The sequence below is a fragment of the Limulus polyphemus genome, unplaced genomic scaffold, assembly GCF_000517525.1.
Source record: "Limulus polyphemus unplaced genomic scaffold, Limulus_polyphemus-2.1.2 Scaffold1170, whole genome shotgun sequence".
Taxonomy (NCBI): domain Eukaryota; kingdom Metazoa; phylum Arthropoda; class Merostomata; order Xiphosura; family Limulidae; genus Limulus; species Limulus polyphemus.
The window spans coordinates 149,379-158,009 of NW_013666780.1; the positions used below are offsets into that span (position 1 = coordinate 149,379).

The window sequence follows — 8,631 nt, forward strand, 5'->3', positions numbered from 1 at the left end:
CTATAACCCCGAGCACTTTTGAAAGGTCTACCTTTTGAAAGTGTTCAGGTTATAGGGTTTTTATTTATTTCTAATGAGAAATCATTCATGATGTTAGAAAAACACGTAGGTTCAAGAAGTCTTGATAGAAATAAATAAAAACCCTATAACCTGAACACTTTCAAAAGGTAGACCTTTCAAAAGTGCTCGGGGTTATAGGGTTTTTATTTATTTCTATCAAGACTTCTTGAACCTACGTGTTTTTCTAACATCATGAATGATTTCTCATTAATATTTTTGATTAATTCAAGGCTGTTCAATTTAATCAATTAATGCCATACATACACAAATAATTAACCAAAATCAGTGTTTCCAATTGTTACCATTTTTAAGTACTTCACCTATCCAAGTCTCATGTGACAATAATCAATTATGTGACTGATGTTGGTTAATTAGCCCAATGATTAATTGATTAGGAAATTTTACTAATTGCCCAGCTCTATAGAGCACACAAAGATACATATATCTCCACCTTAAATTATAAACAGGGATATTCTACTTCAACCTTAAGTTTAAAATTTAAGAATGGCTTTAACACTGGTAGCAAATAACCTGGAGAAATATGAACTGCTTTTAACCGTTTCCTTTTCAGGTAAATCAATATAACTGGCTAATATGTGTGTAAGCTGTTTTGGCTAACGTACAATAACAAGTGTAATCAAAATAATACTTGAAGTTACTTAAAATAATATTTTACTATTAAAAATATCACAAATATGTTTTAAGTTAGTTGATCTATAGTCTCACACCAACATACATTATATGTAACAAATTCCAGAAATTACAACTTAGAAACAATACTAACAATAACAACATGATGACTGACAAAACTAAACCCATAAGTTTGGGCATTTGTTAAGTAAGCTTTTTTCCTGGCAATCAATGAAAATTTTGGCTTGAAATCTGCCTATGGCTTAGAAACTTTATTTAATAATATATAAAATCATATGTGAAAAAAGGGAGTTGACCAGGAAATTTATATATGAGCTTGTACTTCTGGAAAAATGGTCTATAATAAAGAAAATTAACCAAATTATCTGTTGTAAATGGTTAATTTAACCATAATACATGAAATATTTAAACATTTTCTATGAAAACCAATTAATAACAAACCTTAGCAAGAAGCCAAATAAACAACATGGTAATTTTGTTTCTTTTAGACAAACGATTTTACAATTAAAATGAATTTTAAAAATATATCTCTATCTTTTGAAATAGCTTTCTTCTGCATTTGTTTCAATTACTCAAAGACATCACTATTGATCATTCTGTAATGTCACATTCATACTGTTCTATCTAACAGATCTCTCAAGTGTTCAGAATAACAAGTGGTGAACATGAAATAATGAGGTTGGTTATTGTCTACAGAGCCTTCACAAAAAGAGAATTAGCCATAGATGCAAGGAAAATAGCAACATGATAGAATGTGATGTGAAAATCTTTCCAACTCATATTTAATTTGTGAAAAAAACCTTCAAAAACATTGCTCAATAGATCACCCTAGAGAACAGAAAACTGTCTAATCTGGAAATATAATAATAATCACACAGAGATCAGGGGCAGAACAACCCAGAAATGTAAATCACCCTAAACACCACAGATCAAATAACAACAAATTGTCTAATCTGGAAATAATCAGAGATCAGGGGCATAACAAATCAGAAATGTGAAGGGTGAAAAACGATAATGGATGAAACCATCCAATTATTCACCAACTAAGCCTCAGTTTGGGAAATGAAAGAAATGCCTGAGTAAAGATTGTAACTTTTTCCTGAAAAAAAAATAATTAAAAAGAAACAACTGTATACAAGCTAGAACAAGGTTTACCTCATGCCAGTAACAAATAAAAGTTGAAGGGAAAATATATATAGGAAGAAAATGCAGTGCCTGCAAAGAAAAACAAATGAAACAAAAGAAGGTACAAATAATAATGGTCTTCTAGATAAGAAGGGTAATGGAACAGAGAAGATGTCTCCAACTTGACCTCTCAACAAAGAAACTGCAGCAGACACGCATGCAATGATGTAGGTTTGATGAATAGATATAGCCTTGGTGTTATCCAACAAACTTTCTAAATTATACAGGGAACATCCAGCTTAAAAGCTACATAAAATGTCACAGAAATTACAAGTCCACAACATTAATAGAATTGTAACACACCAATTAAAACCTCACTGGTCTCAAAGCAAGTAAAGAAGTTTTCAGACATAGATTCCAAACACTGGATCTCTCCGAAAAGAGCAATACACAGTTTCTATAATAAAGATTATGAATATGATATAACAAAACTACCAACATTTTTATATCCTATGAACAAAAAATAACATGGATGATTGGTATTAAACTTAAAAGAGCAAGTCTGTCTACAAAGGTGTATCAGGCAGAAAAGGGTTTTGAAAATGAACAGGGTTAAAGATAGAAGAGAATAACCAAGATGAAGATTGTCTAAAACTTACAGTAAGAAGAATATACAAATTCTTTGGACACTATGAACATGAAATTTAATTGCCTGTGGATAAAACAAAATGCAGGAGCAATTCCTGCCAAAATCTATCAATGCAAAGAACCCTACAAGAGGAAGGACAAATACCCAATGATAAGCAAAGCCTCTGCTAGCACAGAAATCTGGAAAAAAAAAAGGAGAAAATCAGACAACCCATAATCCACTATAAATTTGAAGAAACAGGTGTAATGTCTAACAGAATGCAAGCATTAGAAAACAATCTTCCCAAACTAGATGGAAGAAAATCAAATATGCAAAGTTTACACCTAAATCAAAGTATCCACTCTAAAAGTGAAACAACCATTAGAACGTATACTGTGCATCACACAGTTCTGATGACTAAAGTTTCAAAAAATGAAGGCTTAAAGGTGACAAGGAAGTTTTCTTAGTAAAATCCGACCCTTGAGAATTTCCCAGTTAAGAAAGAAAATACAATGAAAGAGAAAAGTGGAAAAACAAGTATTAAATAGTCTGTAAACAATAAATTTATTGTACATTATTTGACATGACTAAAGAGAAGCCTGCAAGGTATATAAAAAAAACAGGAAGGCGAACATAAAACTAGGAACAGAATAAATTATTTTTAGAAATATGGAATGCAGAAATGCAATATAAATACATTAAACAAATTAGTTGACTAAAAACAAAAGCATCATTAAAGATCAAAGAAAATTAGGAATACAGGTGTACAATAGACCTACAAGATGAAAGGTAAAGCCTGATTAATGTACAGTGTTAAAGTTTACCCAGACACAAGAAGAAGAGAGAGTGGTAGAAGCTAAGTTTAGTGTGACAGTGAAAATGTTTGTGAAAGCTATTACAGTACAGAAGTAAGTTAATGTAAATTAAGTTTTAAAATGGATATCAAACTGTCAATTGTAAAAGAGGAATCCTAGAAAACTTGACAAAATATCTGTTACTCACAGAAACATTAGAAGTGTAAAATAGAAGATGCCAAAGTAAATAATTTATTAAGTAATTTGAAATTATAAAAAAATATTGAAATGCTTCCCTCAAAATTTGATCTGTCTGCTAACTAGCTCAGATATTCAAGGAGATAATACAGAAAAGTTACACATTAACATCCATATAAAAATTTATTTTGTGATCATTTTTACTTCATTATTTAATTTCAATATCCTGAGTAATAAGATCAGAAAAAAAACAAAATAACTACATAACGGAAAAACACTGTCATGAAAAGTGAGTTTCAGCAACACTAATTGTGGGTATCTCTATGATGAGACATACTTAAACGTAATACCATCATACATCATAAAAATTATGCGAGTTTTAAACAAAAATAAACTTATCTATACCACATAGTTAATGCAGCAAAATAATTCATTTAATTAATCAACTTGAAGGCAAAGGTGTAAATAATCATGAAGATCTGAACAATCTAGCAACCAGACTTCAATTTTATAACAGAAAACATCTTAAGGATATCTACACAATTTGAATCTTACTAAACATTTTACTGAAATTAAAACTATTGATTTGCACATTTTTAAATACCAAAACAAAAAGTCATTAAAAGAGACATTCTGGTCACAGTAGAACCTTCAATATGCCATGTTTATATACAACCAAGACTACCTTTTACACAAAAGAACAAAAACTAATTAATTAAATTCACAAAGGAAATATAATCTTAACTTTGAAAAAATAACATTTAACCTTGATTTGGTTCAGATGTGTGGTCATAGTTTTAAGCCTACTTGATTCTATGTGCAAGTCAAATTTTGTGAGGCATATAACTTTTGTCTAAGTTGTGAGTATCTTCTTACTTTAAGCTCAATTAGCTCCATGCTTTGTTATTCTAATCATTACTCGGTTTTAGGATGTTTACTGTGTTTTACAATTAAGCAATTTATACTAAATCTATGTTGTTATCTTCAGCAGCCTGAAGATCATGAATTTCTTCTTCATGTACATAGAATGTGTTCTAATTCCATAAAGGCAAGAATCTTTTCTACTTGCATTTCATCCCTTATGTCTGTACATGTGTATTCTAACACTGAGTAAATTAAAATTATATGGCCTTACAGTTATAAATATTCTTAGTCTGCAAATCCAGAATAGACTAAAATTATATTGTTTTTACATTTGTTTCTTCTTTCAAAAACGTTCTCGTGGTTTTAAATTTGAAAATGTTTTCTAATTTTTGGGTTTTGTCATTCTTAACATTCTAAGACTTTGTATTAACTTAAATAAAATCTTCATGGGTAGAAGTCATTTTTATAACTGTAGCATAAGTACTGGTATTTAACACTGATAACTCTGGCACATTTTAAGTGGTTATGCCCATAACAGCACTTCAAGGGTAATGCATGCGACATTTGCTGATACATACCAGTATAGCTACTCTTGCTGGTTCTGAAGAAATCTGCTGTTTCAATTGAGCATGGCATACACAAATAGAAGCATGAGATGTTGCACAGAGCATTAACTTAAAATTAGGGTTAGGATTCACAGTAAATTTGTCTAAAAATGAATGAATATCTTAATATGAGAACAAAAACAAAATCTTCAAAGATCAAAATTAACAACCACTTCCATAAGATCAAGCAATCATGCCCATCTCTGGTATACGATGTATTTAATTAATGATTTACCCTTTTAAACTGCATAGGTTTTAATTATGTCAGTAACATTTTTACAAGGTAGTTTATTTGTTCTTCACAACATATTATCAACTTTTAGTTACAAAAATCATGGTAATGACAAATCTACTTCTTGTTTTGCTCTAAGTTCAACCTTCTTTCTGGAATATCCTTCTTATTTAGAATCTCACATGTAGTACATACACACACAAAAAAAAAACATCATCAATAACTGGAAAAAACATTTTTCAGTGTATAAAAATTCAGTAACAGATATGGTGTATATATATTTTATTTTACTACTAGCTACCTTGCAAGAGTTTATAAGCAAAAAATTTAAATTAGTTCCTCTACACTCTTCACAGAACATGTATTCATAAAGCTTTTTTTTTACAGGACTTTCTTTTGAAAGTAAATATAAAAAAAATGGAAACAGCTGCCAGAGTTTTACTACTCTTAAGTCTGAGAATGTGCTAATTTTAAAGATATTGAGATTTTTTATATTCTATAATACATTGTGTTTATTTAATTCTGGAGATGAAAAATCACTTTTTTTTATCAATGTGTAGGTGTTGGTAATTTATGAGTTACATAAAGTTTTATATTGTGAGGATATTCAAGTAGAAGTCCAAAGTTCAATAGAGGGAGCACATATACCAGCAAGGTTAAAATGTGGAACATGTCTTTTTTAGCAAGGGAACACATATATTCTATGCTCATCCTACTGTTTATAAATTTATTTTTGTTTCAAGTAAGAAATAGCTAAATGGTAACAGTATGACTGTATATTTACGAAAAACAAAACAAAAAACCAGTAGTACTGTAAAAAGATACTTCTTCAAATATCAACCAGTATTTTCCTAGTTTTCATGACTGTATGCTGTCCATATGGCTGAAAGTGTATAACTGTACATTCAAAGATAATGCTATTGTTTAAATAAACTTAGAAATGATGATCTCTCATGATATTCACTACAACAGGAAAAAATACATTTATACATGTGTATTTATAGTAGCTGTACACTAGATAAGCATGCTTTTTCAAATTTAAAAAATCAGACTTTTGTATTCTTTGGTAAAGTCAGAAGAGGAATGGATGGATCAACAATTAAGTACCACCTTCAAGTCACGATCAAAAAGCTATGTAGGAAAGAAAACTTCACTGTTTTTTTAAATATATGAAGAAAAATATATATACTTTGGGACTTTTCCATCTACTTTAATAGCTGAAAATGTTCAAGCCCTTCTACTAGTTTTTTTTTTTCATCTGTTACACACCTTTCTTTTGTTAAGTTTTGAAGTTATTTCTCTTATCACCGTTTACGCTGTATAGTAATATTTCTTTCCTTTGTACATTTTTAAACATCTTACAACAGTCATTATGTGCACAACTTTGGTTGTGTTTTGCAAATAAACAAAAACTAAAAGGGATAAATACAAGGCTTGAAAAAGTATTGTTTCATTTTAATTATTAGTACAATTGTTATGAAATTTGCCTTACAGTTTCATGCATTCTTTAGGGGTCAATGATCTATACACATGTAAGCTTAATGTGTTTTAGAACAGAGATGTTGAAAACATTCCTAATTGTTCAATCACTCCAGTAAGTCAGTGATGTGTCTTTACAAACTTATTAAAAAAAAGTAAAATAGGTCTTTACCTCTTTCATACTTATGACATCTGTATCATAAGATGTAGAAATCATTCTCTCAAGAATACATCCATAATGCTAATAATCAGTTAATATTTTTGTTTACTTTTGTTGGAATCAATCTTACAACATCAACAATAAATAAAATAAAGTACTAGTTAGAGTATTTGAAACTTGAATCCTTCACTGCTATGCCTGTGCCAATGTTTAAACTTCAACAAAATTTTAAATTCCCAAGAATAAATAAATGAACACTGGAAAATGCACAAATGTATCACATCACTAAGCAGATCAAGAAATTTGAAAGCATAAAACCTAAAACATGAAATTGCTGTAACAAAATCAATATAGTTGTTCTTTGTTCAATTCAAAATTTTTCTTGTCATGTTACGTTCAAAGGTATATACTGTAATACGTAACCTAAGTAGAAGGTTTTAGTTACACTTTGTGAGTTCTGCTATATTTGTGGAGAAAATGCTGGTCATATCTCTCTTTAGTCTACTTCTGAATTGTGGTGCCATCATTTGTATTCCACTTTACTCCACTGAAGTCTTTTCACAAATCTTCAATAATGATGTTCCAACTGTATAAAATATATATGGAGTTCAAAGTGGAAGTGGAAACACACTGTAGTATTGACATGAGATTTGTTGATACCAAGTCAAATTTTTCATGTTTCAGCAAACATCAGTATGTAGTCATGATATTAGTAAAACAAAGATGCACAGATCAAGTTGGACCACGAAGGCAGATTAGGATGTACTTCAGGTACGACCTGGAGTGATATGGATGGCTGTAGCACTTGTAGATCTGAAATGAAAAATATGTTAATATACAGATAAGGTACTTCCATTAAGGCTGTTCTGAATGGTTATGAGTCATTGTCATGGTTAGTAGAGTACATGATCACCTAATAAGTCTACTTATTAGCAACTACTTTTTCTCCTTTCTTTATCACTAGATGCAAATTACTAGTTATTAAATCTAGTTATTAAAACAATAACGATTAATAATCAAACTTAGATGATTGTATAGGTTAATAACCATGGCAAAGATATAGGTGAGATGATAAAAGATACATTAAAATCCCCATGTTATCTTGTAATAAAAAATTAACAATAATTAGTACTGAAACTACTATTAATTTCACCTAAATAATTAAAGATTGATAACTGAAGCAACTGCTTTCGTTTCTATGTCTGCTAAGAAATTTAAAGGTAATTTAATTCCTTCTACTATTGATACTTATGATACAGTAATAACACACACTGGGTTGACAATCATGTCCTTATCTTTTCTCTTAATTATAATTTCAGGAAATAAGCTCTTTAACTTGTGAAGAATATAAAGCCCTTGTTGATCACAGTGAAAAAAAAAAGACTTAATTATGACAGAACACAATGAGTAAAGTTAAGTATTAATTACGATAGTTAATCACTTTATTATAAAGTGTCCTATCATTGGGCAGATTTTTTAAAAATTATTTAGTAATTAAATAATTAAAAGTCCAATCCATATAGCAATAACAAATTAGTTTAATTTTTCTTTATTTTCTAAAATGTTTCTACAATCACGTTCACTTGTAAGTTGTAGACCTAACTGCATGAACAATATTTCAACACTGACTTCATATCATCAGTTGTGTGAAAAATTTTGGAAATTCTGTTAAAAGATGCTTTGCAAAGTCATTTAACAAAGTTTAGAATTTTATTGGATAGTCAACATGGTTTCACTAAGAGAAAATCTTGCGTTACAAATCTTTGAAGATTTTTCAAAAAGGTTACTGCTTATGTAGATGAGGGTAAGGGTATAGATTTGGTGCATCTGGATTT

General features: G+C 29.7%; 1 protein-coding gene across 1 annotated transcript in view; it reads right to left on the reverse strand.

The window, feature by feature from the left end:
* Positions 1–3,612: 3,612 nt before the first annotated feature.
* The window catches only part of LOC106462456 (F-box/SPRY domain-containing protein 1-like), a 43,136-nt gene continuing 38,117 nt past the window's right edge, over positions 3,613–8,631 (reverse strand). Inside the window, exon 3 of the mRNA XM_013922377.2 lies at positions 3,613–7,609. The gene's annotated coding sequence lies outside the window, so the exon portion shown is untranslated. The remainder of the gene's footprint in view (positions 7,610–8,631) is intronic.